Raw genomic sequence first — 22433 nt, forward strand, 5'->3', positions numbered from 1 at the left:
TGGGAGTTTCAAGGTAATGGAAATGGGTGTCATATGATTGGATGTTAACTATCGGTAGTTTGATCACAGGTGGTGACCATCAAGGATGCTGGTGTGGCAAGATCAATTAGGTATGGTAGGCCCCTGGAGAAGATGCAGTAAGTGGTGAAATTAGACAGATAGCCTGCAGAGAAGTGTGATGTAGCATTTGACAACACTGACCCACCTGTTTTCATGTTTCTGAAAACTGGAATGACCTTACTGTGTATTCCTGGGTGTCTGACATCCAATGCAAATGTCCTTTTGAATTGATGGCATGCTCGAGTGTGACTATTTCTTTCCATTGGCTGTACTGCACTAGATGTTCACAAAAGACCAAACTGTAGCCAGCCCACAGCTGCTTATAGGGCGTGGACTGTCATTTTGGTTAAATTCCTGGACTGTCATCCGCCATCTATCACAAGCATCAGTCTTCAAAGGGAGAACAGGAAAATAAACTTTGACTTTTGCAAGCAAAAAGAGCAGAGAATTGGTTCAGTGATATGAAATTTATTAATTATGCAACCCTTTTGGAGAAGAGATAGACATTTGCACCGCATTTGGAAACACTAAGGAATTTAACACTTTAGATCCTGAGTTATACACAACACACCCACAGGCTAATGTATGCAGCCAAACTTTCTGAACTCAAGCAAACTGAAGGTTCCCAACAATTTCACAGCTGCCTCCTCATTGGTTGTGTTTGCAAAGTGCCTCCCTGGTCTTCTGTTGATTGCAAAGTAAACAGGTCTCTGAGGGAAAAAAGCAATTTCTCATTTTACTTTATCCATACAACTTCTCTTGCAATAAATATCAAGGGTGAAGTAACCAAAAGGCCCACAAAAGAAAAATAATTACCAACAGTGAAGAGATTTGTTGGGAATTTAAACATTTTCTTTTCTTTTTTCTTTTTCTTTTTTTACAAAAATAAGATTGTGGAAAAATATTACAATTTTTTCTAGTTGAAGCTGAATTTGATCATTCTGAAAGTACTTTGCCATTTGATAATTAAAAAAAGCAAAGCAAAGAACTTGGGTTGAAGAGATGGCTCAGTTAGTAAAAGCACTTTTCTTCCAGCAGGAGCATCTAAATTTATTCCCCAGAACCCACACAGAAAAGCCAAGCATGGTGCTAGCTTGTAATTCCACTGCTGGGAAGGCAGAAGCAGGTAAACTAGGGTTTGCAGGCTAGTTTGCCTCACCTACTTGGAGAACTGGCCAATGAGAGATACCATCTTGAAAAACAAGTTGATGGTGCCTGAAGAAGGATCTTCAAAGTTGTCTTTTTGCCTCTACATGCACATGCACACATGTATATATGAACATGTGCACACATACACACATACAAAAATATAAATTTAATTTAGACACCTGTGAAGGCCACTATACTATATGTCCGGAGATGTTGGCTTTTAGGGCCAGGATTACTTATTACTACTCTGTTTTTATTTGGTTAGTTTAAAAGTTTAGAAATATTGAATATTAATATTTCTTATAAGATTGATGTAGCCTGTTCATGCTCCAGGCACTGGATGTGGTCTCCCAACCACAGTCCCTTTCAAAACTTGTGTTCAATGACAGTCTCCAATGTTGCTGTTGCTTCAATGAATGACCTTCATTCTCACTGAGGTACCAGTACTCTTAGGTATTGGGACCCAAAACTGATGGGAGATGTCATTCTGCAAATATGTTTCTCATACTGGTTAATGAATAAAGCACTGTTGGCCAATAGGAAATCAAGATAGGTGGGACTAGGAGACAAGGAGATTTGAGGAAGTAGTGAGGAGGGGTCAGGATGTAGAGAGAACAGACACCAGCTCCACTCTCTGGTAAGATGAGACCATGTGGAAGTACTTAGATTAATAGAAATGGGTTAATACTTAAGACAGAGCGAGACAATAAGAAACAAGTAACTGGACAACAGCATAATATCAAATACAGTCTCTGAGTGTTAATTGGGGCTGGTATGGCAATGGGACCAGGCCGGCGGGAAAACCTTACTCGTAAAATGAGACATGGGGTTTGTATGTGTTTTGGGAAAACATTAATTATGGTAAAACACTTATGACATAGAATTGATATCTTAATCATTTTGAAATGTGTCCTTGGTAGTATTAAAATCATTCACATCATTTAGTAACAGGTTTTCCAAAACCTTTTCCTTATATCATAAAACTGAATCTCTGAATGCATTAAATAGAAACTACTCACTCATACTTCACAATGTTCAGCAATCCTTTATCCTTACCACTTCTGTCTATCACTCATTCTCCACAAAGCTCTTTTCCATGTTTGTCTATTCATTTTGTCTGTGACCCCCAGTGAGTGTTATCAGGACTGCCTTTGTGACTTTGGGTTTGGAGGTATCCCTTGGAGCTTGGTGGGTTCAAGCAGTATAACACAACTAAATATGGTAATTTCTCATATCACAGAATTTACTGATAGCCAATAGTTCAGAGGTAAAAAATATTGCCTTCTAAGAGTCTCCCTCTTCTAGGACTGACTATTGAAAGGGTAAGTCTTATATAGGTTTAATGCAGGTAATTGCAGTTGTTATGAGCTAATGATTGCCATTGTTATTTGAGTCTAAAAGTGGTGAATCAATAATAACTTTTATGTAAGAGTTTTTTTTTTAAATTTATTTATGCTTGGAAACATACAAGTCATGGGAAAGGATACTTTTCCTTTCATAATGTCCAAACAGGTCATTACAAGAATCGAACATCAACCCCAGGACTATCAAATATGTTTAGACATAGATTTATTTTTCTAAAAAGAAGTGAGAGACAGGAAGATGGTGGTGCCAAGAGACACCAGGGGAATTTTCATACTTCTGTACTTTTGGAATCTGATTTTTCCTAAACATTCTTCTCCCTCTTATATTTGCCTTTGACTTCTAAGAAATAATAAAGTACCATTTTAAAGTATGTACATCTTTCTACTGGCTAACTTTGATACTGATGGGAAGGTGCTATGAATGCTACTGGAGGAAAAAAGTAATAATCAATCTTAACCTGATGTAAACCCTGAACCTGGTGTACTACAGTACTGAAGAGCCTGGAAAGGCATGCTCACTGGTACAATAGTGACATGAGCATCATGGAAGTAACCAACCTCTCTTTCTGATTGGATTTAAACCCCACTCTACACGATGAATCACACAACTAATGCCATTATCAAGACGAGAACCAGGCATTCTCCAGTAAGATAAGCCCATGTAGAAATACAGACTAAAAGTTATGGGTTAATAATTAAGAGAGAGCTAGCCAGCAAGAAGACTAAGTCATCAACCAAGCAGTTTATAATTAATATAAGCCTCTGTGTGTTTATTTGGGGCCAAACAGCTGTGGAACCAGGTGGAACAGAAACTCTGTCTACAAAGACTATACTAGGTCCAAGGGGGAGAAGATACTTCTATTATTCTGTATATTGAATATACATAGTAAACTGACTTTTTAATAACTTGCTATACCCATAGACTAATGTATCATTCAATTCTCATCAGACAACTATTTGTAATAGGTGGTGGTCAACACTGACCTTCTCCCACATACACCTTCTGGTTAAGGTGCAGAAAATAAGATACTGCGCAGCCCCAAATAGGACATTTATTTATGTCATATTACCTCCTTCCTAGGCTCACGGATTACTGTGGAAGAAGAGATTGACATTACAGTGTTTTCTTAGACACAAAAGTGCAGCTATACATATGAACTCATAGTAGTTATGGCTGCATGTACAAGTCCAGATTGAATTTCAACCTAGAGAGGGAAGTTGGGTACAAAGTCACATTCCTATCCAAGGAGCTATTGGTAATTGCTATCTACTGAAAAATGGAGAGACAGTTTTATTTAAGTATGTAGCCCCTGGTAAGTTAGCCATGATACAGTGGAAGACCACACATTCAAGAATATGTGGAAAGCATTAAGAGCACTTGGTAACTTAAAAAATAATGATGCAGTATTGGATAGGTAGGAAGGGAGGTTGGATCTGGGAGAATTTGGGGAAGGAAGTTAATATATACACTGTATGAAATTCTAAAAGAACTAATAACAAAAATAAAAACATATATACATCTTTAAAACATTGGAGGAAAAAAGTTCTTTGTTCTGAGATTACTAGAACTTACTGTGGAAAAGCTTATGAAGCAGATTGAATCTTGTAAAGGCCAATACACACAGGCATATAGACACACACTAGATATACAGACACACAGACATGTTCATACAAACACAGGTGCACATATGTGAGTGTACATACATACACATGGAGAGAGAGACAGAGAGACAGAGACAGAGAGAGATGCTTATTCAGACACACATACAAACACACACACACACACACACACACACACATCCAAAAACACACACTTGGAAATATACACATGTCTTTACACAATCACATAGACATACACACATAAACATAGACACACAGACATGTGCACACATAAACACAGACAACACAGATATGTGCACATATAAACATAGACGATACACAGCACATCTTATGTGTACTCTCCCCAGTGCAAGAATATACCTATTTATCATTCTCATCTTTACTGAAGTTTTAGCAGGTGAGTTCCAGAGCCATGTATACAAAGTTTCTTGTCAAATCTAGGACCTTATGGCTCAGAGCTGGAATCATTTTAATTCTGGGTACATACCATCCTGTCTCAATTCCTCCTCTGTATAAAGACCCCAGTTGAGAGAGTGGATCTGAAATTTGTAATAGGAGAAAATGAGAAGGCTTTGCTTTGTTCTTTTCCTCCCCCCCTTCCCTCCTCAGTCTAATGAAATTTGCAGACATGGGAAGAAAACTGAATTATTTATAGGAGTGGAGGAATGTGAGTGCTAATTGTGCTTAGTCTATTCTTAAGTGTGTAACCTGTTTGCTATTAAATTTTACAATCTTTTAACGATATATACTTTTTTTTTAAAGGAGGGAACTTCATAAATCTGACAAGGAAAAGCCAAGAGTAAGTTATTCTAAGGGTCTAAATCAAAGTCAGGTTTAAAGTCTAAAAACAATATTCCTAGGATAGACTTTTCTTGCATCTTTGGTGTGTTACCATCTCCCTAGACTAGCTTGTTGCTTTCTGCATGTGTAAGGGTTGATGTAACTACTCATAGATGTTTTTAGTATTTGGTGGCAGTCAGTTGTGAAGCCTTATACACACTCATGCACCCATGTAGTGGGAGATTATTAAATCATGTGTCTGAAGACACCACTGGACCTTGACCTTGAAAATCAGTATTTTGATAATCTAATAGTGAAGATTGTTCAAGATATTCTGCCTCCATAAAGAGTCTCTAAGCAGAACATTGTGATGAGAAATATATTTGTTCCCAAGCTTCCCATTACTTTCCTTATTGCCTCCATGAAATGATCTTGGGATTATACTGGAAGCCTGCTTGTTAGAAATTAAATACCCATTAAAAGAAATTGGGAAAAAAAACCCTACCCACATCTTTTTAGTGAATTTTCCATGATGAGAATTATTTTCTGTTTGACTTTGTTTTTATTTGGCTGTCAAGGTTCCAGGGAGTAGAAAATTACTTAAATTACTTTAAGAAAAGACTGGTTTATTAAAAGACAATGATGCCTTTAGTTCACAAGTGGAAAACAATCAGGAGACCAGGAAGCATGGAGGGCCATGTGGCATCTCGGACACAGCATGCTTTGTCTTTTCTGTTTTCTTTGCATGGCTCTCTCACCTCCTTCTGCTTCTGGAGTCGAACCACAATATTCTCCACCTGATTTTTACATATTTTTCCTGCTCTCCTCTCATGAATGTTAATCTCATTTTCTTCTTCCTCCCAGCTTTAGTTCTTTGTTTTTTCTCACATTTCTACCTAGCACATGTTGGCTTTGGTTTCTCTTGCTCGGCTGCTTAGTCATTCAGCATTTTCAGTCAGAATACTGTAGGAGAATCTGAAGGGTTATTCACCTTTTTTTTTTTTTTGGTGTGTGTGTGTGTGTGTGTGTGTGTGTGTGTGTGTGTGTGTGTGTGTTGGTTCATGCCATGATGTAGGTTGTCAGGCTGGCATTTTATTTATTTATTTAGAGGCATTTGACATTCATTTTCAATTAACCCAAGCCTTGTGATTCTGTTGGCTTCCTGTGCAGTTAGTGCTGTAGACAATTGCTTGTTCTGAAGTTTAATTGACTATCATTATTATTGGGACACAGGTCATGTAGCCCAGGTGCGCTTTAAACTTCCTATGCAGTTGAGAATGACTTTAATTTTCTAATTCTCCTTCCTCTACCTTCCCAGTTCTGTCATTAGAGGCTCATGACATCACACGTGACTTCTGTTGTGTTGGGGATCAAACCCAGGGCTTCATGAATGCTATTCAAGTAGTACACTACTTGAGCCATAGACCTAGCCCTCAAACGATTAGATACATTGGGAAGCCACTGATGTAATTATTTAATTAAGGGAGTAAAATGATCTACTTTGAATTTTTAAAAAGTCTTATTCAAGAAACATTGATGGATTCTATTTACTTTCTAGGAACTTTTCTGAGTTATAAAGAAGACTAATGGCCTTAGAAAGACATGCAAAGAGTGGTTTGGAATGTGTATGGGGGAGATAGATCCATCTATCATTGACATCAACATGTGGCAAGTTATCTAATAGTCTATTTTATGTGTTGCTCAGAAAACTTTCCACTATGAGCCTATCCATGGCCTTGTTAAAATGATAGGTACATGTTACAAACATGGAATTCAGTGTCCCAGGCACATTTGGTTTACCCAGGAGGGCTTCAGACCCAAGGAGAGTCACTAATGACCAGGAACCCTTTACACAATCCATAAACATTAAGCAACACTGAGATATGAAGGCACTGATGAAAGGCACTGGATCCTGAAGATCACATAGTCTGGAAGCTACTTACTATTTATATTGGACACTAAGGAGCAGCAGTCAGGGAAGGGGCCGAGGGAAACAGTTTATGAGGTATACGTTATAATGTCTAAAGACATTTTGAAAAGCACTCATCCTTGGGGCCTTCCCAATTCTAATCTCTGTAACTCTGGGATAATTTTAGTCACTTGTGTAACACCAAAAATAGAAACCCAGAGACAGACATTAGGGTTCAAGTTGATGATCAGATAAGCAAAGCAGCAAGCCACTAGCCTTACCTCAATCTCAGTCCAATATGGGTGATCTTGTCTCCACCACGCCTCAGACTGAAATCCCAGAATACTATGCTCTCCTCAACATGGCTGGAGAATAATTCTCCCACATGAGACCTTTTGTTTCTTCAGTTTATATCTCTCTCCACCCAGCCATATCACTTCTGTCTCTACTTCCGTAGTGCTGGGATTAAAGGCATGAGATCCTAAGTGCTGAGATCACATTTGTGTGAGCTATTTCTCTTTTAGACTGGATCAATTTCATGTATCCCAGTGTAGCCTTGAACTAACAGAGATCTATCTGCCTGTCTCCTGAGTCCTGGGATTAAAGGTGTGTACCACCATTGCCTGGCTCTATGGCTAGGTTAATGGTGTATATCACCACTGCCTGACCTCTATGGCTTGTGCCTAGCTTTTCATTCTGAACCTTCAGGCAAGCTCTATTAAATCATAAATAATATATAACTACAGCTTGTCTGTGAGTTTTTCTATAAGTCTTAAGGTAGTCCCTCTCCCACTCAAATTAGGTCTTCAGAGATTTGTAGTTTTTATCTTACTTTAGTTTAGTTTAGTATATAGCAAAAGGAGCAGGAGGAAGGTGCTTCAGGCAGGGAAAAAGAGGTTTGTTCAAAGGACAAAAGCCTAAGCATTTTGCAGATGTGCTGCTTAGGAGAATGCTCTCAGTAAACACTAGACATCCTTGTTACTTGAAGAGAAGCCATTGTCTTCATGAAAGCACAGTGAAGAGAAACTGGAAAGATATTTGAAGACAAATATCTATTTACATAGATCACATAGTCAATAGTGATGAAGCAAGCCTATTTTACTCACTTCTGTGGATCCTTTTAATAATAATGAAATTCCCAAGGGTGATTGGGCAACACTAAACAGCACCTGGCATTTGGTAAATATCTGGGGTCTTTTATTTTCTTTCCCATCTCTCCACACCAGTGCAGAGCCAGTCATAAATATGGGTTCATTACTAATAAAGATCCTACTTGTATACCTACAAGGTAAGCACAGGAGCATGCAAAGGTATTTGCAACAAAAGTTCAAGTTCAATTCCACCGTGAATAATAAAGTGGCTTCCAGTTGGCCCATTGCCACTCCTTCTCCCAAAGCCAACTGGCATCCAGCTCACCCTATTCCTCTTAGAATTTACAGATGTGTGCTGGACAGTGTGGGAAAGGGTGTTTTACAGCAGCAATTACTTTATTTGGGGGGTAAACAGTAGAAATTTAAGGATAATTGCAGCAAGAAATTTGTTTCCTATTGCAGCATGAATAACCCGAGGGCAGCCAATTGGCTGGTTGCCCTACAAGTCCCTAAAAGGATGATTGGTGACTGTTTTGCATTTGTGCCTAGTAGATGTTTGCAGATGCACAGTGGGAAGGGTGGGGATGATGGTGGGTGTGGGGATTCTGATGTTACATATGTCTGCAAAGATATTAATGTGGAGTGGTGGCAACTTGTGATGTACAAAGCAGAGCTAGCTTCTCTTTAAGATGGGAGTTACAGCTGAGTGCCAGTTGGCATTTCCAGGCTCTGCTATAAGGCCAACACACACGCAGGCAGTAGTCACTTAATCCTTCTGGTGTTGCTGCTTGCTGCCTGTGACTGTATTAAACTTGTTGGAGCCTGAACCAACATGTGATTATAAGGTTGTGAGCAGCCAGGAGCTGGTTGTCCATGGCCTTGGGTGAACTGACTGTACAGCCCTTTGTACTTGACTTCTCAGCCAAGGTTGGCTGCACCCCCAAATTTCTCTTTCAGGTGTGGTATTATCACAGAGATCATTATGATTGTTTTCCCTTTTTTATTTTATGAGAAGAGAATGGTTTCCAGATTATTGTTATTTATTTATTTTTTTAGGATAAATTCTCATGTACCCTAGGCTGTCTCTGAACTTGCTAGGAGGCCAACATTGACCTTGAACTTCTGATCCTCCAGCCTCCATATCCTGAATATTAGTATTGTAGGATTGTATCTCTGTACATATGGTTTTATGTAGTGTTGGGGATCTAATTCAGCTTTGTGCATGCTAAGCAAGTGCCCTACCCACTGAACTACACCTCCAGTCTCTCCAAAATGGTATTTAGGTATGTTTCCATAAGTATGTTTTTCTTTCCCTAGTATTGGCTCCAACATCGACACAGACAGCAATGACACATTTATGTACCCTTTTATTTGAGGTTATTTTGTAATTATTTAGGTGTGGATTTAAGAAAGAAGTTCTTTCAGCTGTATGAATGAACAAAGTTACTAAGAAAAGACAGAACTCAAGTTGAAGTTGGAGATCTATCTATTCATCTATATATTATGTATCTCCAAACACCAGTTCTCTGGTGTCCAGTTATATGCATCTTCCCTCTGATCTAAAATGTATCATAATTCTTCCTGCTACAGGAACATTACATACCTATTTCCTGTTTCTAGGAGATACCCAAGTGCTTCATACTCTTCATATATTATCTAACTCCTACTATTTCCTCTAAATCCTGAGTGCTAGACACTGCAATTGTGTCTTCACATTGTATCTCAAACCCTTCACAACAGTCTATCATTCTGTGTGAGTCTGTGATGAGTTGGCTTAATGGCTAATATCTTCATTCATAAGAATGATGGCTTTGTTTCAGGTACTCCTATGATTCTACTCACAGATAGGATAACTGAAAGGAAAGTGGTGAGGACTACAGAAAGGATGCATGGTCAACTCAAGTAGATGCCATTAAAATTCATTGTTAAAAGGAGATGGAAGATTTGGAAGGGGCTTTGGTGGAAAATCTGTATTCAGTTTGTCAAAAGATAGCTCCAAAGGATAGAAAGTGAATTTCAAGTGAGCCTGGATCTGAATTTCAATATAAAGTCAAACATGAGACAGCATTATAAGGGCAGGGCTATTGATCGCCAAGCACAGAGGTGTTTGCTCTGTCCTAAGTGTGTGTAGACCAGGATTGGTATCTCTCTTTTCAAAGGAGAGTGGACTCTGCCAGTGTCTGCAGCTGTGCTTGGCTGAATGTCAAGGTTCCTCTGGGGAGCTCTGGTGATCAGAAAGGATGGCTGAGGACATGTAAGGGGAATAAAAAGATAGGCAGTGAAGGAAAAAAATCAACGCAGGAGAATAAGGTTATGATAACACAAAGCCACCAGGAGATAGGGGAGAGAGGGAAAGAAGTGGTGGAGATGGGGGGGGAGTGGCAGAAGGGTGGCAAATGGAGACAATAGAGCTCCCAAACTCCAAGGAAAAAGCGAAAGGAGGGTGTGGTAAGGGAGAGTGAGAACAGAAATTGCCTTGAGATTTATTTAGCATGAGGACATGGATGACCTTAAAGAGAACAGTGTTAGTGCTAGAGATCAAGATGCTGAGAGGGGGTTCTGAGAAAGTGTGAAAGTCAGAGTGGTACACTGGAGTTGAAAGATCTTTAAATCTTTCAACTAGTGAAGAACATTGCCAAAGGCGAGAACCCTTGTCTGCCATCAAACTGTTGGACAGATTGTTCCTATTTTTTTTTCATATTGCTGTTCTCAGAAAGCCCAGGGCAATCAAATCTCAGCCAGAAGCATGGAGGGTCAGGACTGAGATAGATATCTTGGGAGCTGAGGGTGAAGATGTGCGCTAATACTCTTGGCAGTGTGAGTGAGCAGGATTCCATCATTAGGGATAGTTCTCTTTGGCCTGACCTGTTGTTATTGTTAGCCTCTCATTTCCCAGAGCACGAACTCTACAACAAGATCTTAAAACTAGTGGTTGGAAAATGATTTAATTAATGCTTTTTTTTTTTTTTTATAAACTCTGACCTCAAAGTTGTAAAAATGATGGTTGGAAAACGATTTAATTAATGCCCCTTTTCTCTTTATGTGAATTCAAAGATGAAAAAAGTCTTAGTTTTAGATTTTAATCTCTGTTATTGATACCAGAGCAGTTATCTAAGGCCTACAAAGGATGACTTTACTAACTGGACACTGACAAAAGCCTGATAGGGAAAGTAGGCAACCATATGAGTCAAGTTTGTCAGTAGAACTTGGGCCACTGACACAGATAACAAAGTGTGAGTTATAGCTGGGACAAGTAAGAATCAAGGATTGCAGCTAGAGAGTGTATGCATGAAAAGCTACCTCAAAGTCTTCATCAGTAGGCAGCAGCACAGAGAATGTGTTGCTTAGACACAAGATAGAAGCTCATTAGCACCTTTGTTCTGGATGCAGCCCAGGTTTCTATGGCTAAATCTATACTAGGTACAGAGGCTGCTGTCTCCTTCTATGATGACCTCATCATCTTCCTCTTGGGAGAATGGGTTGTGCTTGTTCTCTGGGAGAGATAATGTACCTTGGGGTTCTTAGTGGTCTGTCAGATAAGTAAAATTTATCTAGTGAGAGTACCTAGGCTCCAGCTTATTGAAATATTCTTTCTTTGGAGGATGAAATATTTGGAAAAGTTGTGATTGATAAGCAGGGATCCCCACTGTGGAGTTCTTTTAGACATCTCAATATATCAGCAAGGGAGTTCTATGAACATCGTGGAGTAGGAAAGATCCCAGCTCCCATCTTTGGGACTCTATGCCATCTATGCCATATTCTAATACCCATAATGCAACAGACACCACACTCTACTGCTCTGTTGATATGATCCAGAGCTCATTTTTGAGGCTAACACTAAATTGGATCCAGAATAAGAATTAAATGTTGAGGCTACCCATGACTTATAATTTCAGATTACAGGAATCAAGGCATTGACCCATATCTTCTTGGCAGAACAAATAGGCAGCCATTCTCAAGTTGTTTCTCTTCACTCTGTAAATGCTGTTTTTCCATTAAGGAAATATTCATGAATCTGTCTGATCTTCACAGAGAAAGAATACTGAGAATATGGAGAAGGATGCATACTACAAGCTGTGGGAACGGGAACAAAAATTAAGGTTGCTGTAAGTGAAGAAGTACCTTTCTTCTGAGTGGGGTAACTAGAGGTAAATCTCTAGGGTTCTGGCTGTGTACTGCATGTACCTGTGATTAGTAAGCACAGTTCAATACAACTTTCCTTCCAAGTAGACAGCAATTTCTTTAAATTGGCAGTATAATGGTATTCTAAATATTATGTTAGATTTCCTAGGGGTTCAGTGGGAGCCAGAAGAAAAACAGGATTTTGTGTAGTAAGAAAGGGAGACTAGAGAGTTTAACCATGTCTATAACTCTAACATTTACACAGTACTTACTGTGTCTGCTGTTACATTAAGCATCTCCTCACTGAAAGCCATCAAATAATGTAAAGTCAGGGACCACAAATACCACCAAGCCAGGCTGTATAGAGCAAGAGTCAAAATTTAGACCTAGATGTTAGTTTTTTTCTTCTTTCTAATATAGATCATATCAGAAATGGAGGACTATTTCATGCAGGAGACAAATGTTCTTTATTGTGGTCATCTTACACAGGGAGAAGTCAAAGGTGAGATGATTCTTGTCTTCTCAGTTTTGCAAGTGACGAATCAAGGTTTCAAGACAGTAAGTTATATATGGTCCTACAGGTGTTATACTCTTTCTGAAAGCTGAGAAAATATAACATCGACCGGGGTGAAGTCTCCTTTAGCAATTTCATGTCCCCAGATACCAATTTACCTGAAGCATTTTAGGAGGTATCAAGCCACCTAAAGTCACATGGGAACAGGAAGTCAAGCTATACCGTCTTGGAAACCAGATAAGAATGTGCAACTGGATGTGAGGTAAATTCTTCTCATTCTGGCCAAGTATGCACAACAGCAAAAATAAACTAGAGTTGAACTCTAGAGTTGGTGGGTGGAAATTGTCCTCAAAATAGAAAAAAAAAAAATGAAAAGCAAAAAGGGAAAAACCCAAACAAAAACGAAGGTTTTTTTTTTTTTTGATTGTGAATGTTAGTATTCATTGTCAAGTTAACAGAATCTAGAGTGTCCTGGGAGAACTGGGAGATGGGACTTCTGGTCACTCCCACTAAGGACTGTCTTGATTGCATTAATAGAACTAGGAACACCTGCCCACTGTGAGTGGCATCATTCATTGGTTGGGTCATGAACATTGTAGGTGTAGCAAGCAATCTGAGCAGCATGTATTTATTCATTGTTCTCATATTCTGGGAATATAATGTGACCAGGTGCTTCCTGTCCCTTCTGCTTTGACTTATGCACCTTTAATTATGAGTTAAAATCAACTAGTTTTTCCTTAAGTTGTTTTTGCCAGGGTATCACAGCAACATAAAAAGAAACCAAGATACTGATATCAAGATCTTCATCTGCTTTTCTTCAAAGTTGGACATGATCAAGTCATGAAGAAATATTGCCAAAGAATATGAAGCTCCTGTTTTTCTGACTTTACAACAAATTCCTAATTAACATCCATACAAACATTGCCAAGGAAAAGGTGCTACTGCATTGTAAGCATATTAAATCAAATTAAAATTCTGATTTATTTATACCTGTCACATCATAATGACTGACAGACATATCTGGGCAGTGGTTCCCATTTTATACAAAATAAATACAGAGTATTTCATCAGCCCAGAAAAGTCTACTGGAAAGTCTACTGTGGTGTGTGTAAATATAGCAAGAGATGCCACTTCATTTATAGGAGGTAATACTAGCATTTTAGTGTGAAAAATTCCAGTTCTGCCAACTGCAAAATGCTGAGTGTGGCTATCGGTCCCAATTCTCCAGAGACCAGTAATGGTGGAAATTAGAGAAAGATTTAACTGCTGTGTTATCTTTCTAAGAACATATGATGTAGTTCAGTGACCTCAAATCCACCTTCAGGCTTCTGTTCAGGGCTTTAGATTTGAATACAGAAAAAAAATTAGTGTGGGGATAGGAGGGAGAAGTATGTATAACTAATCAGGCTCCATCATGGTGTGATACAGTTGATCACTATTGAAGTCCTGGTTCTGTCAGGTGATCTTGAGAACATCCTTATTGCTGGAAGGGATAGGCTTGTTTTCTTGAAATGATTATTACTGTCCCAGGGTGGTGTGTTACTTTTCCTGGGGAGAGGTAAACAAATGTCTCTTCATCTCTGGAAGGGTACCAGCCACAGGCAAAAGAAATTATTCCACACAAGTCTAGCTTGGTGAGCCAAAGAATTCATTGGGCTTATTTGTAGGAATGTGGATGATCTCCCAATAATTCCATCATTAAAACCTCCTACCTTCAACATGGGTGATGGTCTCCTTAAAGCTATATAGATGGGATCTTCCCTTCAGATAACACTCTAGCACTTCCCGAGTCCATGAACAATTGGGCAAGATTAAAGGCAGCTGGTGGCAAAGGGTTGTCAGGAGGTGATGGCTGAAAATCCGGGTGAGGGTCCAATGAACCTCCTCACAGTCTGTACTGTGATAGCATGATGTCAGGTCCTATCCTGTTGAGGGTCCCTTGAGGGCAATTATGGTTGCTCTGATTAAGATCCTAATGGTTGTCTTATGTAAAGACAGCCTTCCTTCCACAGCACCCATCCATTTCTTTCCCATGATGTTCCCATGACTTAGAGGGGGTGATATGCAAGTCTCTTTATTTTCTTGTATTTGTGGCTGCACATTGGGTCACAATGCCACAGTAACAATCACTTATTTTCAACACTTGAACCAGTGGCAAGTCTCCACTATAACCACTTCCCCCTGCAAAAAGAGGCTTCCCTGACTAAGGCCAACAATAGCAATTACTTATGACAAAAACATAAATTCTTTGAAAACAATCTTACAGGCATATCATCTCTATTTCACAACAGTTTGTCCATGAGTGTCTACTGCTTCCTTAGCCACAGACTGTTGTCTTATATCACCAAATATGGATATTTCCACTGTGGATTGGGTGCTAAACCTAATAAAAATGCATATATATCATGCCACTGTTGTACCAGTAGGTACATTTTGTCTAATTGTGTTAACACATTGGTGACAATTCTCCCCTAGTAGCCCACAGAGGACCTTCCATCAATATGAATATTAGCTTTTGACTTACCTCCAATTTGATTTTCCATGTCTAGCAACTAAAAGGTGCAGTGTCTTCAGTTAATAAAACCTTATCATCTAGCCATACAGTTCTTGCTACAGCAGTAGCAAGAAAGAGAACTATTTGGGAAGCCATAGGTACCTCTATGTCCAACTATTTTTAGACAGTTATCCCCAGTACTGAGTTTTATTTGATTCACTGTGACTTCTGGGATTCTCTTTTCCACCCTATAAGGTATGTTAATTCAAATTCTTTATTTTTTAATTTTGTTTTCCTTTCAACTAACGAAGCTTCTATAAAGTTGAAAGGTAGGCAGACATATCATTGGTCCTGGATGTCCTCCACCAAGTTCTGCACACCAGTGTTTGTGAAATGACTGTCCTTGTCAATTCTTCAGAATACTCATACATAACACTAAGTTGGATAAGGCCTTTCACAGTAACATTACCTGTTGCTTACAGGAAAATGCATGCCAGAGGCCTGAGGCATTGTTCACATGGGTGTGGGCATGGTTGCATCCTTCATTTCCAGGCATAGTTCCTGTGTAATCTACCTACCAATCTTGTATAGGACAGGTAGATTTATTGCTCTACCATAGCAACCCTTCTCTATGGCTATAATTGAGAACAGCCCTTACACATTGGACAGCATACAAAATGTCAGAATACTTCACTGGAATGCCAGGAACCTTAGCTATTTTCCAGTCTAAGTTGCCTCCCCTGTGGCCAGACATTATTTGGACCTAATGAGAAGTTTCCAAGGGTACTTGTGAACAGATGGCCCATATTTTAGTAAGGAACTACTTCTTGGTGTCTATGAGGACTTAGTGGTCTGTGGGTTGCCACATGGAAAACTACCAGTGGCTCTGATTCCCATTGGACTCTGTTATAGATTTTCTTCCACATCTGTTGTCTCCACAGTGGCCAACTCAGCACTTACCAGACCTCTTTTCCCATTGGGCCACCCATAAAGTCAAGCCTCTAAATACAGCCCAATGTTCAGTACAGATGGTCATAGGACAAGTCTCATGACTTGCTGCTTTCCATATTGCTTTTAGCTCACTGTCTTTTAATAGCCAGGCATCCCACCTTCTTGGTAGCCGTATGGTGTCTCTCTGACTCTGCCTCCTATCTTTCTCTATCCCTGTTTTGATTTCCTGCTTGCTAAATCCTGCCTGACCATTGTCTGAAATAGATTTATTCTTCAACCAAAAAGAGAAACATATATTCATACCATACAGAAGGGCAACCCCCATCAGTTCTTCCTGGCCCTCTCCCCGATTGTCCATCCTTGTTATTTTGGATGTGCTTGTGCATATTTCAGATGTCTTTGTAAATCTTTAAGACACTCACAAGTCAGAGTTCCATAAAGAAACCTGTTCACAAAATGTGGGCAAGATTTCTGAAAGATCATATATGCCAGACTTAATGAAAAATTTAAAAGGTCACATTGATTCTATCAATTGTGTTGTTAGTAAATTGATGGGGGTTGAAAGATGTCTCAGTGAGCAAATATGCTTGATGACTTCTATTAAATACCCAGACTCCCATGGTGGAAGGCAGGAGTTGACTCTTACAAATTGTCCTCTGACTTCCATATTTGTATTACTACACTTATACATACATATATGCATAAAAATAAGAAAAAATATAATGGTATTGTACTGAGGCATGGATGAAACATGGTGTTTTATTTAACACTCTATAACACATTGCTATTCTCCATGAACTATTCTGCTTCCTCCTGGTTCTTCTGAGGAGTTGCTGTGCTATCTGTGATCATGGGGTCATCCTGGATGGTTTTCCCTTTTGTTCCAAAAAGGGGATGGGCCACATTCCCACCTGCTACATAGCCCATTGCTTCCAGTATCTGACAGGCTCTTGTCAAATACTTCCCATAGCCTTTCCATTGGCCATACTTGGCTGATGAAAGGGCCTTGGTGTGGAAGTGGGGGGTAATCTCAATAATTGGAAAGAAATGTACATAGCATAATGTAAGGGATTCAGTCAGGGGGGGATAACTGTGTACTCTTAGGAGAAACGTAATCCTGTTTGCCTGCATCACTCTACCTCCATATTTATCCATTGATATTCATTGTTCTTGATGCTCCTTCAGGCATCCAGGAACCAAGAAACATCCGGTTTCAGCATCCAACTAAGCCCAAATGGTATACTTTTGATAAGAGAGCAGTAATCCTACAATTTACCATGGGGCTTCCCATGCCATTACATAGTTCTCACCTACAGACAACCTTGGCCATTCTGTTAGAGAAACAGTAAACAGTGGGCCCTTTCCTCTTCCCATCCCAGGGCCTCTTCTTCTACAGAAGCAGTATAATGGGGATCACCTGTACCTCTTTATGTACTGTTATTCCATCTTTAAAGTCTTCCAGAAGTTCACAGTTATAACATTTTGTTGTTGCCCCTAACTGGAGACTCTGATTTAACACACATTCTGTCATATTTGCTATCAGATGATCCAGATAGGACCCACCATCTGAGCTTTATTTTTTGATCCCCTCTTGATTGTTTTAGCACCTTACAAATGCAAACTAGATGCCAATATAAGTTATTGAAATCAACCAGAGCCTCTCCTAGCTCAAAAGGATCAAGACTCAGCTGTAACTCAGCTAGACTACTAACACCTCATGCCAGTACCCAGGTCCTTGCTTCCTCCATTCCTCACACTCTGGTAAACACAGTTGTCTCTGGGTCAGTGAGTCAGGTCCCATACACCAGCTCTCTCACACCCAGTTCCCTCAATGTCATTTCTATCTTATTTTCTCTTTACTCATCCTTGAATTCTTTCCATGGGTTTAAAGACTTAGAATCCCAGGAGGAGCAGTAAAGATATAATTCTACTCTTTCCCTTATATCCCTCAAGCCATTAAAGCAATGGTAAGCCAGTAATTCAATCACATCCCCTCCTTTATCCAATCTGTCTGCCCAAATCAGAAACTAACATAGAAGATACCATATGCATGTCTTTTTCTTGTAAGTTTTCCTTATGTGGTCAAGTTCTTTTTGGGCAGACACATGAGTGTCAGGTGCATGTCTTTTTACCAAAAGCAGGATAAAACAACGGCTGTTGCTGCTTTCTAACAATTTCCATGCACATCTTTTTGATTGACTGTAGTGTATTCCCTGGTGGGTTAGCATTCCCAATATGTTCTCATACTCAGTTTGAAGGCCATTTTCATCAAAGGGCATGTCACGTCATACCATATGAAGGATAGCCTCATAACAGTTGTCTCTGAGAACACTCCACAGTTAGAATGCTTGGCTTCAGGTACAAAACTTATCACCAATAACAAGGACAAGCAAAGTATTCTTTTCAAACTTACCTTTGGTTCTCTCATGTCCCTGCGTAGAGGCCTACTGTTGCAATACTTTCCTGGAAAGAATTGAACAAATGCCTATTCACTACAGACAGGGCACCAACCAAAGCCTGAATAGATGATTTAATTCAAATCTAGTTTGGTGAACCAATGAGTTTGGTTGGCTTAATTATAAGAACATGGCCGAGGAGCTGTGCACAGGAATGCAGGTGATCCCCATATAGTTGCATAGCTGAGAATTCTTATCCCACTATGGGTGATGATTTCTCCCAAACTGAAAAGATTGAGTCCTCTCTCTCTCTCTCTCAGGAATTTTCCACTTTATATATACTCTACACCTACTGAGACCAAATACAGCTTGAAGGTGATTACTTGTCTTTGTGTGTAGATGTGCATCAAGGAAGGCTAGGAGTCTTAGGTAAGGAACTAATTGCCCTCTCCACTCTGTTCTATGAGAGAAAATCAACAGGCCTCATTTTGTTAAGGAGCTCTTTGGGTGATCACAACTTCTCTGATTAAGATGTCAATGGCCATAATCTCAGAGGACAATATCCAACCTATAGTATTGTTATCACAACTAATTACTCTCACCAGGACTGTCTTTGGAATGAAAGATGACTTTCATCATCGTACCTTCATCCTTAGATACGAATGATGTATAGAGACACTCTAGATGAAAATTTAGCTGAACCTTCCTCCTTAGAGATGAATTGAGAGAGATGGCATGCTCTTTGGTTAATATTGCCTCCTCATGGAGTATGAGGATACATCGAGAATGGCTGACCCACCAGAGAATATTCTGCAGTCACTCAAAGTGATTCACATACCTATATACAGAAGCAAGGTGATCTGAATTAGAGGAGACAGAAACAGTGAAAGCAGAGGTGCTGGGCTTCATCTCATTTTTAGTTTCATTTTTAGACAGGCATTCTAGACTGAAGGTACCAATGGCCTTGCAGAATTTAAATTTGTTTTGTTACTGTGAAGGGAGAAATGAATGAGGTCATGTGATGGGAGGAATGACTAAATAGATGGTCTAATGAGGTAAGAGCCTTGATTGTCATTCTGATGAGTTTAGATTTTCATGGACAGGGACAGGAACCACTGAAGGATTCTCTGTTAGAGATTCCTCCAGGATGGTTTGGTCAAGATTACTCTTGACAGCAATGAGACAGTGGATAGAAGGGAATGTTTGGGGAGAGGATTGAATTGAAAGTAGACACGAAAGCATTGTGGTATCTCCAATCAGAGTAAGTAATTAATGGAGTAAGGAATGGGTACTGATTCTAGAAAGGACACCAATTATAATAGCCCTGTTAAGATGCACTGGATTTTATTGAAGGCCAGGGGAAGGAAAAAAAAGTCATGTAGTAACTCCTAAGTGTTTTATTTGTATAACTGTGTGGAAAATGAACCAATAACTAAAATTCTAAAACAAAGATGAATTATGGAGATGGAGAGGTGGCTTAGTGATTAAGAGCACATAAGCTTCTTCCAGAGGGTTGAAGCTTGGTTCCTAGCATCCATGATGGGCAGCACACAACTCCCTGTAACTCCAGTGCCGTGGAATACAACCTATCTGTCCTCTTTGGGGACCTTCCTTAATGTGCGAGCATGCTTGAGCACACACACACTCACACACACACACACACACACACACACACACACACACGGGTGAAAAGAGTGTGAATTCTGCAGCTGACTTGGACAAGTTGAATTTGGATATATTGAGACTCTAGTGAAAGATATGAGTAGCTAGAAATACAGCTAGTGTTTGAAAGAGAGAATTGGAACATGATGCAAAATGGAATATAAGCTTTGGTGTTTGTTGAAAGATGCTATTCTTGAGAGTATGGAATGCAGACTGACAAAAGACGGTTGCAACCTTGAAGAACAGCAACATTTTAGGACAGGTAAGAAAGATAAGATAGTGGTGAAGTGGTAGTTAAATAAGTGTTGATGACTGTGATGGTTAATTTTAACTGTCTACCTGCTGCATCTGGATTTACCTGGAAAGTATCAGAAAGGGATTGCTGTGATTAGGTTAGCTTTCAGGCTTATTCTGGGATACTGTCTTGATTGCATTAATTGATCTGAGAAGACCCAGTTTAAAAGTGAGCATCACCATTATTTGGGTTTGGAACCTGCACTGCATAAAAGAGAATAAAGTGAGCTGAATATCAGCATGTATGCAGTAATTTTCTATTTGCTTTGAAGTAGATATGGTGTGGTGAGCTGCTTCAAGTTCCTGCCTTGACTTCCCTGCAATGACAGACTATAATATGGAATTATAGACTGAATAAGCCCTTTCTCCCTTTAGGTTGTTTTCATCAGGGTATTTTATCACAGTGACAGAAATAAAATGAGGCTAATAAATTTACTGTTTCTCAAAAGCTGTGTCTGCATTTTATCTTAAAAAAAAGAAAAGTATCTAGCCTGGAAGTGTTTTATACTGTGGAATCCAAGATAAGATGATTTGGGTATGCATTTCTTTTAAAGTAAATCTAAATCTGAAATTGCTTTTAAAGTAAATCTAAAATATATCCTTAAAGATCCCAGTCAAGAGTTTCTTAGCTTCATTACCTTGAGTCATTCATTTAAAATGTAGTCCAGTCATTCTTTTCTCATTGACACTAGGAAAAGATACAGGGTTTGAAAAACATATTGTTTTTTAGTATGAAGAGCTGACCACTGGTTACTTTAAAGTAGAACGAAACTGATAAAGAGATGGCTAACCTTATTATGCCACAGGAACAGAACCAGAGGACTGTCAAAACACACCCAAGTGACATTTTCATAATTATGAGATAATGAGAAGTAATGATGATATTATAATTTACTTAGTACCTGTTAGTCTTTATAGCATGCATATAATCAGGAGTGCTATATCAACTCTAAAGCGTTTTTGTAACATTAATTTTAAAGTTCTTCTGGCTCCTTGATAAATGGAGGAGGCAGAGACAGTTGGTAAAACTATCTTACCTTTACCTATATTATATATAAATTCATATTAACTTAAGATTTTTATTTTATTTTATGTGTGTGTGTGTTAGTCTGCACGAATATCTGGGCATCAATTGCATACCTGTTCTCTCTGGAAGCTAGAGGATGTATTTGACCTCCTAGAGCTAGAGTTAAAGATAATTGTGAGCTGCCGTTTGGGTGCTGGGAACCAAACCTGGGTCCTTTGGATGACCAACCAGGACTCTAACTTCTGAGACATATTTTCAGTCTCTCCTCTTTATATTTTTAGTTAAGGAAAATTTCAGGCTCTGAATTTCAACTGATAAACTTCAGTGTGTGACCCTTATGTTGTGGATGATTTCATGTCTTCATGACAATCCTGAGGTTTAGCATCATCATCAACAATGTGCGAATGATGTAACAAGGCTCTGACAAGTTAGATAAATCATCCTGGATCACACAATCTATAAAGAGTTGAATAAGCTTTCAATTTAGATGGCTGACTCAAGAGCCTTTCTTTATCCACTGTGTTTTCCTGGCTCCCAGTCTTCCATTGTTATTATAAATTGCCAACGACTTTATTGATAGTGAAGAAAGTTAGAGAAGTCCAAGGCTGGCTAGCACCCGACAATGATCTCATTCCTCATATTGCTACTTGACAAAACTGGAGCCCTACCTGTGTGAGTTCAAGCTAAAGAAGGTTACTTGATGAGCAGAATTGATACTATCCTCACAGTCTTACAAATTTATTGAAACAAATCTGGATATAGGGAAACAATGGAAAACATCCCATCATTTGAATCCTTTTTCATATTAAATATTTCATGTCTTTATTTTTATACAATGTGGATTATTTTATTTACTTTAGAAACAAGCTTTTCTCACACATCAATCCCAGTTCCTTCTCTCTCTGTTCTTCCCCTGCCCCCCACCAACCCCCATCTCATCCCCTTTCTGTTTCCAAGGGGGATCTTCAAAGTCTGTCATATCGTTTGGAGTAGAGCCTAT

This window comes from Phodopus roborovskii, unplaced genomic scaffold (genome assembly GCF_943737965.1).
Source record: "Phodopus roborovskii unplaced genomic scaffold, PHOROB, whole genome shotgun sequence".
Classification (NCBI taxonomy): Eukaryota; Metazoa; Chordata; class Mammalia; order Rodentia; family Cricetidae; genus Phodopus; species Phodopus roborovskii.